At 42.7% G+C, this 16,278-nt stretch overlaps 1 protein-coding gene across 2 annotated transcripts in view; it reads left to right on the top strand.

The window, feature by feature from the left end:
- Positions 1 to 247: 247 nt before the first annotated feature.
- SERTM1 (serine rich and transmembrane domain containing 1) overlaps positions 248 to 16,278 on the top strand; it is a 31,779-nt gene continuing 15,748 nt past the window's right edge. The window contains exon 1 of one of the 2 annotated variants that reach the window (XM_020783793.3): positions 248 to 686. The gene's annotated coding sequence lies outside the window, so the exon portion shown is untranslated. Of the gene's footprint in view, positions 687 to 14,198; positions 14,886 to 16,278 lie in introns of those variants that run through there. The other variant, XM_072993789.2, reaches the window with a different exon arrangement.

Genomic DNA, 16,278 nt, shown 5'->3' with positions numbered 1-16,278 from the left:
CAATTAAGAGCCATGAGCATTCTAAAAGACCTGCTATTCTTTTGTTGACAGGTACATCTCCACCTGCCTGCATTTTTTTTTAATTACTTTTCTAACTGTGGTCGGGGCTGTCTGTCACAACGGAGCCTCTGCGCTTCCAAACTGACCACTACACCACTGGGCTACAATCGCCGCCGCCGTCATCATCATCATCATATCCCAGCCTCATCAATTGCAGGAAGCGTTATGCGGCGGTTGCCATGCTTTTTTTATGGGCTGGAGTTGGGACGGGAAGGGGCCAATTTGCAGCAAGAGATCCCAAATGGATCGAAACGCAAAAGCTTGGCCCCCGCAAACCAACAGCCGAGAGCTCATCCGCTGGGTTCCCAGACTGGAACCGAGGCGATCGCTGCCCGGGAGAGGCAGCAGCAGCAGGGCATAGGTTGGGAATAAGGGCTGGAGCCGGCTGCTGATTGGACGGCGGCGGCCTCGCCTCTCCCCAGGAACGGCCAACCGCTCCGCCGCGCCCCTCCGACTCTTGGCAGGGGCGGCTTGGAGCGAGAGCCGCGGTCCGGGCTCCCGGCGGTGCCTGTGGAGTCCGGCAGGGCAGGGCAGGGGAGCGGAGCGGAGCGGTGGCTGGCTGGCTGGCTGGCGCCGGGCGCGATCCTTCCTTGGAGAAAGCCGGGCGGAACCGCACACTCGAGCAGGTCAGTAACGCCGCCGTTGGACGCCTCCTTTTCCCTCGTGCTGGATCCAGCCCTCTCTTCCCTCTTCCCTCTTCTTCCCCCTCCCCAATTTTCCAGCAGAGTCCATTTTTTATGGATTGCAAAAGCGCTGGGCTCGAAAACGTTGTCAGCGCCCGGAATTTGTCCGGCGGAACAGCTGGCCATTTCCTCAGCCTTTCTCCAGGCAGCGGAGCCAACGTGCGGCCGCGGTGCCCCTGGGCAATAGCGGGTTACTTGGGAGTAAGCCTCCTTGGAACTCCCTGCCCAGGAACAGGGCAGCCCTCGCCCGTGCCCACTCCGACCACTAAGCCATCTTACTCCTAAGTAAGCCTAGACAGGATCGCAACGTGCATGGTAATGGGAAACTGGAACGGGGAAAGCCCTTCAGGTAGAAATGTTTGCTCGGCGGCAAGTGCTGTAGAGTTCCACGAAGTTTACTCCCGAGTAAACGTGTAGGGGCGAGGAACCTCGAAACGGAGACATCGACCCATTGGTTTTCCCCCCAAAACTGCGTAAAGACTGGGAACCCTCTTTCTCCTATTTCGGGAGAAGCGTATTGGCTCTGAACGTGTTGAAGGAGGCTTTGAAACCCACGGCTGGTCACTTCCAAAAATACCAGCGTCGTCGTCTTATCGACCTCGGTTGTAAGAGCATCATCACCTGTCAGGCTAGAGAGAACCAGACCGCATCCTGACAAGGCTCTAACCAGTGACATATTTTGCCCTCTGGCTGGTGTCTAGAGGGCGTGGAGTTTTAACAGGTATTTTGGCAACCGCTGCATCGAGCACAGCTAAGGGGGCTGTGGAGAAAGACGGAGGTCTCCCTCCCCCCCCTCTCTCTGTCATTCTGTCTCATTCACAGAGAAGCTGCTCCAGACACATACAAAGGGAGAGTTAGGGAGGAGGGAGGGGCATGAACAATGTCCTGCAAAATCAATTAACCTGTGGTAATGGAAAAAGCTCTTGGGGCAGGATATCCCTTCACAGCATATTAGAAGTACTGTACTGTATATGTTCCAGTTGGGCCAACCTAAACCATTTTACTACCTGAGGCAAAGGAGCTATGAACGTGTTCCCCAATTTACCCAAGACAGCCTGTTGTGGACCTCAAACTGGCCATGTTATTTTGGTACCTGGGGCAGAAAACCCCATATGTGTCCTCCCAACCCAACCCAAAGAAATACGGTTGTAACAAAGTACAGTAAAGAGCTGGCCATTTGCTGCCATTTTCTATTTAACCTACTACAGTACTTGGATTTCTTTTAATGGTAGGGGCAGCTTGCAGTTCAAACTGCAGTCTGGGCACTTAGTGGAGGCTGCCTTGCATCCACATGGACAGAGAGATGTTCATTGAAGGTGTTACTCAAAGTAAACGGGAGATGCATTCTTTACCCAGTATGTTGTTAGTCTGTGGAACTCCTTGCCACAGGATGTGATGATGCCATCTGTCCTAGATGCCTTTAAAGGGGAAATGGACAGATTTCAAGAGGAAAAGTCCATCGCGATGGGGATGTATAATCTCCAGGCTTAAAAGGAAGGTATTTCGAAATGCCAGATGCAGGGGAGGGGTATCAGGAGACAGGTACAGCCCATCTTGCAACCCATAGAAGACCAGGCATGTAAAGAGGACTGCCGGAGCAGGAGGAACATATACTATATATGTGCTTGCCTCTTGGCTCTATGTTTTAGGAATAAGATACTGAACAATATGTTCAGGATGTTCTCAGATAATAGGGAAGTAAATTTTGCCACCTTGAACTTGTGAAGGTTGTTTCACTCATGCACGTCACTTGATCCTGCAGTTAGGAAGTGTTGATTGTGGATATGCAACCTCTCCCCAGTGTAGCTTTTTAAATAAAGCATTTTAGAAGGGGATGAAGAATGTCTCATTTGGACAGTAGCTAGACATCATATTTAGGTAGAAAATGTGAAGAAACTCATTGTTAAAATTAGAAACAACATTTTAAAATTTTTTTATTTGTGGTTGTCATCTGAGCTGGACTGGGAATCTTGTTAGATAGGAATTTGGGAATGGGATGTTTTGAAGTCGTGTTTTGTTTGTTTTATTTCTTGAGGGATCCTCTTAAAGTGTTTCCTGTCTGTTTGACAATAACAGGGAAATTATGATCTGCCCTGGAATATTAGGACAAATTATGTATTATAAATTGCAAAATACTTTGGGAAAGTTTGTGTTCAGCTTTGGAAATGAAAATATTTCTGTGCAAAACATATGTTCTTTGTTTCACTGAACCTATCCTGCAGATAGACTTCTTTTTTTCAAATTTGCAGGATTTGTGTTTTTGGTGCAAACTGGCAATTTCCCTAAAACCTTTTAAGTCAGAACCCTCCCATACAATAAGCTTAAATCTATAATAATGGAGGATCAGTTGGATAATATGTCTCAGATCATCTGCATCTCAGAAATATGGCTTGAATAAAAACTGGCACCAAAACACTGACGGATAGCTCAGCGGAGCCAGAGGTCAGGAGTTTGATTCCTCACAGTGCCTCCTTGACAGGGGCTAGACTAGATGATCCATAGGGTCCCTTCCAGTTTTGCAGTTCTAAGATTCTAAGAAGAGTCATTTTAAAAAGTTGTTCAAAATACTAATCATTTGAGAAATACAGAAGCTGTAAACATTGTTTTCACTGACAAAACATTTGTTCAGGAAAACTGGGAATGTCTTGTCTTGTTGAACATTCAATACAAACCACTTGGCACATCCAATATCCTATGAAAGAAAATTCCACAAAACATTCTTGTTGTTTGGAATTTGTGCTTAGAACATAGCAACACATCATAGTTTTTTTTGTTTTCTGATTATTAATTTTGAGTCAATAGCAAGAACAGAAAGATGTGATTATATGAGGCAGTTGACACCATTCTGTTTACATGGTAATAATAAGGATGGTGTCATCAATGTATATGGAGAAAAAGATTGCTGTATCCCTGATTTTCCAAAAATAACATCTGTGAAACAACAATACTTAGGGTGTACTGTGCATGTACATACAAGTGAAATGGTGCAGCTGATGTTTGAAGTATTCCAATAGTACTAGAAGAATTTATCAGGTCTAGCATTCTGTTTTATCCTCATAACAGGGCCTTATAAATAACTCTAATTAATATATAATCATTGATCCTTACTCAGCAAAGCGAGTATCTACTGTAATTTCTCTTCATTTAAAAGGTCACAAGTCAGTGGCATAGCTACAAATGCAGTGTACACATGCTGACATTTAACCTTTGAATATTTATATAGGAAGAGCCTGGGGGAAAAGAATCAATGGTGGACCTGCTTGCATGAAAGCTCGTTTATTTGTCCATCAATATATTATGCAAAACAACTGTTTTCAAGTTATCCAGCAAATAATGAATTTGAACCTTCTTACTCAAAACTGGCATATAGAAACACCTCCCAAAAGTGGCTTCTCCATCACGCTTAATAAAGGCACACACCTCCAGTGTTGTCGTATAAAAAGACCAACAATGACCTTTCTCTAGTTTGGGTGAAGAAGCAGTGCTAAGCTATGCTGCATGGAGTTTTCCTGCTGACTTCAATGAAAGCAAACATCAGCACTATTGTTGCTACTTCTGCCGACTCTTAACTGAAATGGATAGTTGTGTGTCAATGCTTCCTCCTTCCGTGGGGTTCTCTAGTAGATTTTGCATACGGAATAAGGAGTGACACAGAGACTAGTAACAATAACAGGGGGCAAGTAGAATGTCTGCCTCCAGGAACATGGGTTGAAATGATTTTGCTTTCGGATATCACAAAGACACCACTGCTCTCAGCCTGCAGGGGTAGTGATGTTGGTTCTATAGAAAGATTGTCTATTTCTGTAGTCCTGCTAAGTTAAGCAAATACTGTACTTGCTATTCGCCAAGCTGCCTGCTTGTCTACAGTGGAGTCTAAGCAGAAAAGCAAGTGGGGAGCTGAAGTATGAGAAGGCTTGGAAGACCCAGAATTGGGGAGAGAGTTGGGGCTCACCCACAGAATAGTCAATTTTAATAGTCATCAATTCAGAGTCATGGGTCAATGCCCTATGGGAATTATAGCATTGTGTAATCATGAAAGCAAATTTGGCTAATGGGTGAGGTACATGTCATGCAGCCAGCAGGCAGTAGCTGCATAACCAGTTGGTCAAATCTGCTTCAACAATTACTTTTGTGCAGGATCTAGAGAATGCTGGAATCTAAAACAGGATCTAGAGAATGCTAGAATCTAAATTAAAATTCTAAATCTAGACCAATACTGGAGGATAGAAGCAGGAGTGAGCCAACAGCAGAACTAGCATAATGGTTCTCAACGTTTGTCCCTTCAGATGTTGTAGACGGCCATTGTGGCCAGTGGTCATGGATTCTGGAAAATGTAATGCCAGGAAAAGCATCTAGTGGACCAACACATTGGAAGGTAAATTGGAGACTGTCAGGCTTTGCCATCTGGGCTTGACATGTTAAAAATCCCTGCTAGTCATATTTTCACACATGAAACTGCAGAATTATTCTCCTCGCCGTACAAGACAGTGAAGAATTTTGCGAAGCTATCAGACAAAAGAACAAGAATGCATTTTTTGTACAAAGTAGGCAATATAACACAATTAGTGCATATAAGAATTTTATGCAAATAATACAAATTGTGAAAACTAATGATGGTTGCTATTTGGTTGTATAGCCAAGGATAAGAAGTACAGAGAAAGTATATGTATCTCTTTTAACAATCGGGTGGTAGTTGTGCTTGCTGTATGTCTGCGTGCTTCACCTTTCAAAGGCAAAGGACGTTGGTTTTGAACAGACATGCAGAGAAGAAAGAACAGCTTTTCTTGTCTTACTTTTTTTTTTGACAGCACAATATCTTGGAGGGCTCAGACATTTCTCGTTGAGATGTCTCATCAAGTTGAGACAGCCTAAATCAATGAGAAGGAAGAATTTAGCAAATGTTCTTTACGTCTTTAGCCAGGATCTCTCTCCTAGAGGGCAGTGCTCCAGCAGGACCTACAGAGCCAGACAGCTACAAGTTGCCATTTTAATTTTGTCACAATGACTTGGAGTGAGTCTATTTCAGGCTGTTACCCACCTGGTGAGATAGCACAACAGGAGAGGAATTGATGCAGGTATGCAGCCAATGTTTGTTGGAGCTTGAATGCTGCAGGCGGAACGCCCAGTTCACCAAGCAATCCCGTCAAACGGGAAGCTAGCTTAACAAAGAGCCACAGAGAGGATACTGGAATAAAACGGAGCTTGCAAAGGAAGTCCAGTTTATCTCCAGGTGGCTAGGTGTTTATTTTTATTTTTTTAAAAGAAGTCAAATCACAAAATGCAGAAGCGGAAAATGCTTGATCTTGGAGAAACGGAAGTCTTTTGCACTTAAAAGAGTTCTGCTTCTAAAGCCAGAGTATGCATGTCATATAATCTGAGTGTTAAGACATGCTAAGAATCTAAATTTCAGGACAGAGATGAGGAAAAGGCAGGAAGGAATTGAGAAAAGTTTGGAAAAGGAAGGAAGGAAAGAGATAACAATTCAAAATGGAAAAAAAGAGGTAAAGAAATGAAAGGAGGCTAGAAATTAAACACTTCTATTTCTGAGCCATGGCCTCTATAACTACTGTGTAATCCCATTCATCATGTGGAAGCCATGGGAGCTGCAGGATGGGAGGAGGAAGTCTTCAAACCAAAACGTGCTGCCACTGGGGTGGTATTACTGGCAAGTAATTAACCAAGCAATTCTAATCCAGAGCTGAACATCTTGTGTAGTTAGAAACCACATCCTTTAGAAATTCTGTCTTGCCCATCTCAGGTGGCAAAATGTTTTGTCCATGCTTGATTATATGTTTCCTGAATATTTGTGAAAATAGGCTACAGGAGGTGAGGAACTTGTTTGGGACAGAATGAGTAAGGAGGCTATCAACAGCACAGTGGGCACAAAAATAAATAAAAGGAATACAAAATAACAAGAATGAGAATGTATGGTGTACCCAGGGGAAGAGGAGCTAAAATGCAAAGAAGATCCAGAGGATGAAAAGTATTGTTAGATCATAGTTCATAAATGCTACTTTTGGACTGCAACTTCCAGGATCCAAAGTCAGCATAATTATGACCATGTTGGCTATAGACTCTGGGAGTGTTAGTCAAAAAAGTAACTTTTCCAGGTTCTAAGTTAGATAGGGAAAGTGTTAAAAACACCTAGTGTCTCACACTGCACAAGCTGAGCACTGTCCCATGTGGCTTGAATGGGGACAAAGAAGATGTTCCCACTAGCATACTGCCTACAGTAGGAAACTTTTACATTCAACCAAACGGTGTCACTCCATGTAGGCAAAGAACAGCAGATTTATCCTGTATGGCAATGGTTCCCATTGTTGGGTCCCTAGATGTTCTTGGACTAACATTTCCAGAAGACTTCACCACTAGCTGTGCCAGCCAGAATTTCTGGGAGTTATAGTCCAAGAACATCTGAGGACTCAAGGTTGGGAACTACTGCTGGTGCAGTGATGGCAGACGATATCTATGTTGTTACAAGGCCTAGTCATTGCCCCCAGGCAACACGTTAACTGCTTGGGGAGTATATCTACATCAGACAGTCACAGATATTTAATTGCTGTGGCTCAAACAAGGAAGTGCTGGGATAGGTACAGTGGTGCCTTGACTTACGAACGCCTTGACCTATGAACATTTTGACTTACGAACATCTCCGCAAAATTTTGATTTGACTTGTGAGCTTTGACTTACGAACAGAAAAAGGCAGGGAAAGGGGCAGGAAATTCAAATAGCTTCCCCGCCGGGCTCTGCCTCCTGCTGTGGGGTCCCTCCGCGCTGCTGGCTTTCCAGTTGGGCTCTGCCTCCCGGAGTCCGGCTGGGAAGCGGGCAGTGCAGACTGCCCCTGCAGTGGGAGGCAGGAACCTGGGAAATTCAAAAGGCCTCCCCATCAGGCTCTGCCTCCCATTGTGGGGTCCCTCTGTGCTGCCCGCTGCCCAGCCGGACTCCAGGAGACAGAGCCCGGCTGGAAAGTCAGCAGTGAGGAGGGACCCCACGCTGGAAGGCAGAGCCCGGCGGGGAGGTGAGGACCCATCCCAGCTGGGCTCTGGCTCCCGGTGCTGGGTCTGTCCATGTTGCCTGCTTCCTGTCCAAGCTCCAAGAGGCAGAGCCTGGCCGGGAAGCGAGCATTGCGGATGGACCCAATGTTGGGAGCTAGAGCCCGGCCCGGAGGCAAGGACCCATCCTGGCTGGGCAGCAATGGTGGAGCCCAGGCCAGGCAGCGGTGGAGGCCCGGGAGGCCTCCTGGAGGCCTCTCACCGACGGTGGTCTCAGCCCAGGAGGCTGAGCATGGCCAGGTGGCTTCAAAGGAGGCTTCGTGGTGAGGTAAGGTGCTGCTTTTTGCATTTTTAAAACTGTTTTGGGTGGGATTAAGCTGGTGCGGTTATGTTTATCTTTATTTGTTTTGTTTTTTGCAGCTCCAGGGGCTTGCAGTGTTTTATTTATTTTATTTTATTTTATTTTATTTTGAAATGCTGGAATGGATTAAACCCGTTCCCATGCATTTCAATGGGAAATGTGCTTTGACTTACAAACGTTTTGACTTACAAACGCCATTCCAATACGGATTAAGTTCGTAAGTCAAGGCACCACTGTAGTTTGATGAGGTACCTAGCATCCTTTGCCGTAGTTCAGGAGAGCTTGCTAGAACTTCCTAGCATAGAATTCTGAATATACCGACAGAAATCAGAGAGATATGTTAGTGATTAACAATTTAAGTGCTATTAAATTCAGTGGATCTGTTCTAAGTGTAACTAAATCTGGATCCAAACCAACATTAGCTTTTCTCAAAATCTTATAAATAAGACAGTACAAGAATAAAATACCTTTGTAGGCCTAGTTATTAAGGATGGAAGAGCACACTAGCCCATCTGGGAACTAAAGAAGGAATTCCATTTATGTAGTTGCCACCAGGGGAAAAGCCGTGTTTCCTCTGGCTATCTGTCAAATAAAGCAGACAGAACAAGCTCTTGTTGAAATGTTATTTTAATTTTGGAGATAGAAAAGACTCTGTGCAATAAAATTGTTCAGGCCGAGGTGCTATGAGTTGATCCTGTGGCTATTAGTAGGATCATTTCCCTGAGGTGGGTTTCCTTTCTTGTTATAGAGAACAGAAATGGAAATAGTGGATAGCAGGAATGTTGGCAAAACATTTGGATCCCAAGCCCCGTCCGATTCCCTATTAAAAACAGGTTTTTTTCCTGCAGAGAAAAGGGAGGGCATGGGTGGGTTACGAGTTGCAAATTGAATCTGAGTGGTTGGGGGGGGGACCACAAAGTTACTGGTGTGATTTAAGTCCCACTTGACAGTGAGTCCTGTGACACAAGTCCCCATCCCTGGTGGATAGAAATACCAAACTCTGAAGAACGTTTTGCCCAAGACATGTCTCAATGCTTTTATTAGAAATTGAGCTGAATACCTATGGTCATAATAGTTAGGATGCCTGATTCAGAGCCAACCCTACCATTTGGTGACGTGAGGCAACCAGCCTAGGTAACAGATATTTACAAGCAGTGTTGGCAGCCTCTTGGTTTTTCCTCCTGAACTCCACAGCTGCTTTCTTACGTATGTTGGAGGAAAGAGCTGTTTATAACCCAAAGCCTGACGTGGGTTCCTCTAAACCAGTGGTTCTTTATTACTCGGATGCTTTTGAACTGCAACTCCCAGAAACCCCAGTCAGGACAGCTGGTGGTGAAGGCTTCTGGGAGTTGCAGTCCAAAACTCCTGAGTAACCCAAGGTTAAGAACCAGTGCTCTAAACTGGAGTTGTGGAGGACATTATCTATTTGCGAGTGTGTAGGTGGGATTGAACTGCCAGTCCAGGTTTGTGAACTGGAGGGAAAACTCTGTCTTGTCTGATGCCTTCTGCAGCAAAATGTTTTGGCCTTGCCCTAGCTTGACTACATGTTTTAAGAAGATCTGTGGGCTCAGTACTCACTCTGATGTATCTAATTGGCTGCTTCTAGTTTGTGCGACTGTGCATGGACATCTAATCCATAGGACAGGATGAGCTTGCTGGTAATGTCATCCCAGTGGCAGGGAATTTCATTAATGAAATATTTTCCCCTCCCATCTCACAGCTGCCATGGTTTCCACATGATGAAAGGGATTATGCTATAGCCATAGGTGCCATAGGTTCACCAGTGCAAATATAGGAATCTTTAATCTCTGAAAATATCCCCGTTGATGATGTCATCAGCCTTCCACAGGCAGAGTTGCACCAATAGATTCCGGCCAATTCTAAGGACTTGTGATTAGCTTAGCTCCATCCTGAGTCCCTACTCAGTAACATAGTAACAAACCTGGGTTGCAATTATGTGATGGTACTCATCCAGCTGCTTCTCTTTGGTGAAATCTGAGCACGATTCTGATCGTGTGCTATATTCAGTGAATTTCAAGTTAAATGAATGAGCAGAGTTCTGTGCCAAGAGATGTTGCTGCTCCTTTTTTTTTTAATTATTATTTTTGGCATTCCAGGGCCAGCATGCTTAATTAGTCAAGGATTCTCTAGACATTGTTGTCTCAGCTGTGAATGAGAACCACTGCAGTGCATGCAATCCTAGGAAGAAATGATCAAATGAAAATAATATGTTAAAGGGATTCCTAGGGCAATGAGAAAGGATCAGAACCGAAGGGGGATCATTTATATTGGTCTCATTTGAAGACAATGCCACACAGTCAATTCCTCAGGGGGTGTTTTTTCTTAAAAAAAGAGAAAAATAAGATGGATAGCAAACAGCCAGCAAAGGGGAGGGATGTTCTGTAATGACTAGGGAGCGTGTTATAGATGTGTGTATATCTTTGATTGCAGGGCTGCCTGTAACAGGTTATTACACTAAGTTTATTTTCTGTATTTAAGCTTGAATGTGTTGTCAGGTTGCAATTCCAAAGAGAGGACATGGTGGACTTCCATTATCTTTTTTTGACACTGAACATCAGCATAGGAAACGTCATTATGAATAGATTCTGTTATTAATGATGTATTCATCAGTAATCATTGTTGCATTAGATATTTATTATAATTGGATTGATTTCAGGCTTGAGTGATTCCAAAATAGAAAAGGTAAAAGTAATATTTAAAAAGGATTCAAATCTAGCCCTGGAGAATTTTTGATCTAATATAGTTCAGTCTAGATATGCTTAAAAGCTAGGACAGCGATGTTGAATCTATGGCACACATGCCACAGCTGGCATGCAGAGGCCTCTCCATCGGCATGTGAGCCATAAGTCACCAGATCACTACCCCCTCGCAGCCAAACCTCAGGATCGTAAGCCACCTTTCCCTGCTACCTTCCTTGGTTGCGGCACTTGTAAATTAGTTCTTTTGAAGATCAGAGCTAAAGCTGCTTTATTGTTTACTGTTTTAGAAGAGCCCCCCACAGTTAGTTAATCCGGCTTGTGAATTGCTACTCCCCCACCCCCAAGCAGGAGGGAAGGCTCCAATTAAGGCGGGAAGGAATGTGCGTGAGAGGGGGATGGGTGGATTCATCAAGCTTGTCTAAATGTAATGAAAGGAAACGGGGTCATAGTGAGCTGAAGCAACTGACTGTAGAAAATTTAGGGAGGAAGGGTGTGTGTGTGCACGTGAGAGAGAGAGAGAGAGAGAGAGAGAGAGAGAGAGAGAGAGAGAGAGAGAGAGACTGACTTTCATAAAACCATGAAAAAAAGAATCTTTCAAAGTGTGTGTGTGTGTGTGTGTGTGTGTGTGTGTGTGTGTGTGTGTGAGTGAATGAATGAGACTCATTTTCATAAAAAATATCAAAAAGGAACCTTCAAAAGTGTGTGTGAGGGTATGTGTGTGTGTGAAAGAGAGAGACTGACTCTTTCATTAAACCATGAAAAAAGAACCTTCGAAAGTTTTCTTTGACTGCAACACCAAACAAAAGTTCTTACAGACAAAAGACTGTGGTTTTCTTTATTGAGTTAATCCATCTCATATGCATATAAATAGGGTGTATTTAATTAGCACTTTGGCAAAGTAGCTACCATGTTCTCTAGAGTCTAGACTCACAGAGTATGGCTTAACAAGAAGCTGACGGCATATACCAAGATCCAGGTCTATAGAGCTTTTGTTCTGAGCATACTCCTGTACTGCAGTGAGTCCTGAACCCCTTGTGCATGACAGGAGAGGAAGCTGAAGACGTTCCACATGTGTTGTCTCTGACACATTTTTTGTATCACCTGGCAGGCCAAAGTTCCAAATAGAGTAATGCTAGAACAAGCTGGAATTGTTAGCATGTATACATTACTGAAGCAGCGACATCTACGTTGGCTTGGGCATGTCGTGAGAATGGCTGACAGTTGGATTCCAAAAGATCTCCTGTGTGGAGAATTAGTGCAAAGAAAGCTCCCCAGAGGGAGACCACAGCTGTGATACAAGGATATTTGCAAGCAGGATCTAAAGGACTTAGGAATGGACCTCAACAGATGGAAAACATTGACATCTGAGCATTCAGCCTGGAAGCAGGCGGTGCATCATGGCCTCTCCCAGTTTGAAGAGACACTTGTTCAGCAGGCTGAGGCAGTCCTGAAACAAGCCAAATCAGGGAGCTGGACAGAGGACAGATTGTATTTGTCTTCAGTGTGGAAGGGATTGTCACTCTTGAATTGGCCTTCTCAGCTACTCTAGATGCTCTTTCAATACCTCTATTCAGCGCACGTGACCATAGTCTCTCAAGACTGAAGGATGCCTACACATACACAGCAGTAATTTTCTGTTATGCTGTTGGCAACATCATGAGAGAAGAGCTGCTGAAACTGTTGTCTTTGCCTGGAAGAACACAAAGACGAGATATCTACAATGCTGTGATGGAGGCTTTTTTGTCACAAGACATAAGAGCAGAAAAAGTAGTTCCAGTTACTAGGGCACCTTGCATGGTGGGGGTTACATCTGATTTCATACAGTTCTTTATTAAAGAAGTAAAACATCTGGTGATTCTGTTTCATTGTACTATAAATCAAGAAGCTCTTTGTGCCAGGGAAAATAGCAAAAATTTAGATAATATCCTCAGAGATGTCACAAAAATGGTGAATTACATCATGGCTCGTGCTCTTAATTTTCAACAGTTTCGAGCACTTCTTGATGGAGTCCAGGCACAGTATAATACTTTACTTAAGTACAATAATGTCTGAGCAGAGGACAAGTCCTGGAGAGATTTGTAGCATGCTTGGATGAAATTAGGTTGATTATGACTGAAAAGGAGTAAGAATATTCACAGCTCACTGATATGGCCTGGCTTACCAACCTCATGTTTTTTACAGATTTTATAGCACACGTCAATGTACTGAACAAAAAACAGCAAGGTTTAGGGAAAACAGCAGAGAGGATGTTTTGTGACATCAGAACATTCAAGAGAAAACTGCAAGCTTTTGAGAGACCTTGAAAGTGGGCAGCTGAAATATTTTCCAAATCTAAAACTACATTTGGAAAATTCTACAATATTTATGGACAATCCTACATGCCATCAGGAAATCTACAAGGAATTTTCTAGCATTGTAGCAGCTGCAAGGGAGAATTTTAGGAACAGATGTTTAGAGTTCCATAAGATGGAGACAATCCTATGTTTTCTTACTTCTCCAGATAAAGCCACATTTGAAGAACTATCTTTCCTGCTAACACTGGTTAGATTTTGGAAATCTGGAAATGGAGCTATTGGAATTTCAGGAAAACTCTATCTGGAAAAATAAATTCTATGACCTGCATGCAACACTGGAGAAGACAGATTGCGAAGGGATGACAAAGGACAGCACAGCTGGTAGTTCTGAAAATGAAATCCTTAAAGTGTGGAATTCTCTGCCAAATAATTTTAAGTCAATGAAAGCACTTGGGATTGCTCTTCTTACTTTGTTTGGGTCATTTTATGCTTCTGAGCAGCTGTTTTCAGCTTTGAATTATATCAAATCTGATATCAGAAACAGACTGACCGATGACCTGAGTGCTGCCTGTGTTGCTCTCAAAGTAACGGCATATGAGCCAAGGTCTGACAAATTATCAGCATGCATACAACATCAAAAATTGCATTAATTGTGCTAAAGCATTCCAAATTCAAACTATTACCTAATGCAGTGTTTGCAATCCAAGTCACTAGTTTAGAAGTCATTTAAAGTGTGTTAAGCAAGTTTAGTTTTCTTGTTTATCTTGCTTGTACTAATACAGGTTGACTTTTACTTTTACTAATCCAACATCTGTAGAAGCAGGGAAAAGACCTAGAGTAAGGCTTGCCCCATACAATTTCAGTCTGGCACATAATCATATTACAAGTTGAGTACGGTATCTCTTATCAAAAAATACTGTATTTTTTGCACCATAAGACTCACTTTTTTCCCACAAAACAGGGGTGTGGAAAGTCTGTGCGTCTTATGGAGCGAAGAAAACAGATTATATTTTCCTGTTTTCTTCTCCTAAAAAATTGGTGCGTCTTATGGAAAGGTGCGTCTTATGGAGCGAAAAATACGGTACATGCACAGAATTAATTTAAACGTTTGTATAAATTACTTGTCTTCAGGCCATGTGTACAATGTATTACTTTAATAAATGTTTCCGTTTACTAGAGTCGATGGTTTTTTTCAATTAAAAAGTGTTTGTACCATTGAAAGCTCTGTTTGTGTATTTATTTTAAGAGAAAAAGTGTTGATTAGTTCAAACAACTGTATGAGTTGTTTTTTTCTAAACTAAAACCTCAGTATTCAGGTTTAATTGCAGTGCTGGCACTTCAAAAGAAATAATTTGGTTTTGTGTTGCAGTTTGGGCACTCCGGCTCAAAAAAGTTTGCCATCACTGGGCTAGGAGATTGAAATACACAGATAGTCAGCTAGGCTTTGTGTTTCTTATCAGAAAAATCTTTTTGAAATCACCTCTCTCTCTTGCTTTAATCTGGATTGTCTAGAGTTCATGGCCAGATAGAAATGGGAGAGGATGGGAGAAAGACTATCAATCATTATATGGGATTCCTTTTTAAAAAAATCATATTCCATAGAAAACCCATTGTCTTCTGTTTAAGTCAGTGAATGGGCCCAAAATTTATTCTGCTATGCATAGGAACAGGTTGTTCCCGTGTGTTGTATTGGAGAAAGTGATGGACTAGGACTCAGGAGACCTGGCTTCGAAACCTCATGCAACCATGAAAGCTCACCAAGGAAGATGAAACTGGTAAAACCACTCCTTAAATATCTCTCACTTACCTTGATAGACCTGTTAGGACTGAATTTCTGGTTCTCATTTCAAAATCTGTGTTGACTTTCCAAATTTAAAATTTTAACTTAAAAGAGCATTTTTTTTCTTTATAAGGTTTTGCATTGAATTAATCAGCATTTCCCCCAATATCCACACAAGGGAAAGCTTATCTGGCTTCATTTGCTGGCTTTTTCCATAACTTTTGTACCTTTTTGTCACTGCAGAAAGCATGGTTTATTTTTAATTTTGCTTTGTTCCAGTGGTAGATTTTAGTGTCACGGTGCTTCCCATTGTTTGAAGGTGATGTTTGTGAGAACCTTCTTCTTAACCATTTTAAAAAGAATGCTAAGCTATTTTAAGAAAAATTCTTAACTATTTTCAAGAGTTCTTAAGGATATCTGAAGGAAACGTGGTTTCTTTTAAGAGAAGAGAGATGCCTTTTAAAATAAAAGTTTGGATGAAATTCCTGGTGTTGTCTGCGCTCCTTTGTGAGCAACTGAGAGGAAGGGGGTGGAACTTTGGCTTTCTGTGGAGTCCAGCGAATCAGGCAATTTGAGAAAGCTTCCTCAGTGTGTTATAAGCCATTCCACTGTGGAAGCTGAATCTAAATTGCCACTGAATTCCGCTGATTACTATAATTGATGGACGTCTCTAAGTAAAGCTCAGGGCAGTGGAGTTAATAATTGTGATATTGGAGCAGAGCAGCACAGAAAGTCGGAAACAGGAAAAATGTCTCATATGTATAAGTTATGTATGTATTTTGATTTTTCTAAACATTAAAAATAAACCACTCATAGTTCTGAAAGCATGCTCTGGAGTTAAAGGCACAAGGAATGTACAGTATGCAGAGTAGGTTAAGCCTCAAGGTCACAGAAAGGATTACGCTCCATAGCCCAGAGTTTTTCTTTAAACCACCCACAATGTTAAGGTACATGGCCCAGCTGCTTCTTGTATTATCGAACAAGGATGCCAATCCTTCCGTCTAAAAACTGTGACGCTCTTTCTTACATATCAGTTCTAAGAGCAGATATTGTTGCTATAGATATTGTGCCAGATTTAATTTAGCAGCACTTAAAGTTAACTGTTTATACCACAGAAAGTTAAAAGTGACTGAAGTCCTACAAATTTATATGCAGAAGCTGTTCTGCACTAAGTGGTTCGGCTTGTGCCATCCGTTGTGCCAAATCCCCAAAGCAAAGTATTTGGCAGGAATGTGAAGGTAGCTGTCATTCAGATATCTTAGTTTTCACTCAGGGCCATCTGGCAGTTTTGGTCAGAATGTACCAGCCTACAGCAGCACTTGATGGTCTGTTCCTGTTTACTGCCAACCAGGAGGGTTAGAAAGAAATGGTGATATAAAACTCCTAGG

The sequence above is a fragment of the Pogona vitticeps genome, chromosome 3, assembly GCF_051106095.1.
Source record: "Pogona vitticeps strain Pit_001003342236 chromosome 3, PviZW2.1, whole genome shotgun sequence".
NCBI lineage: Eukaryota > Metazoa > Chordata > Lepidosauria > Squamata > Agamidae > Pogona > Pogona vitticeps.
Note: the sequence above shows the minus strand (reverse complement) of the source record. Positions and strands in the feature narration are given on the sequence as shown.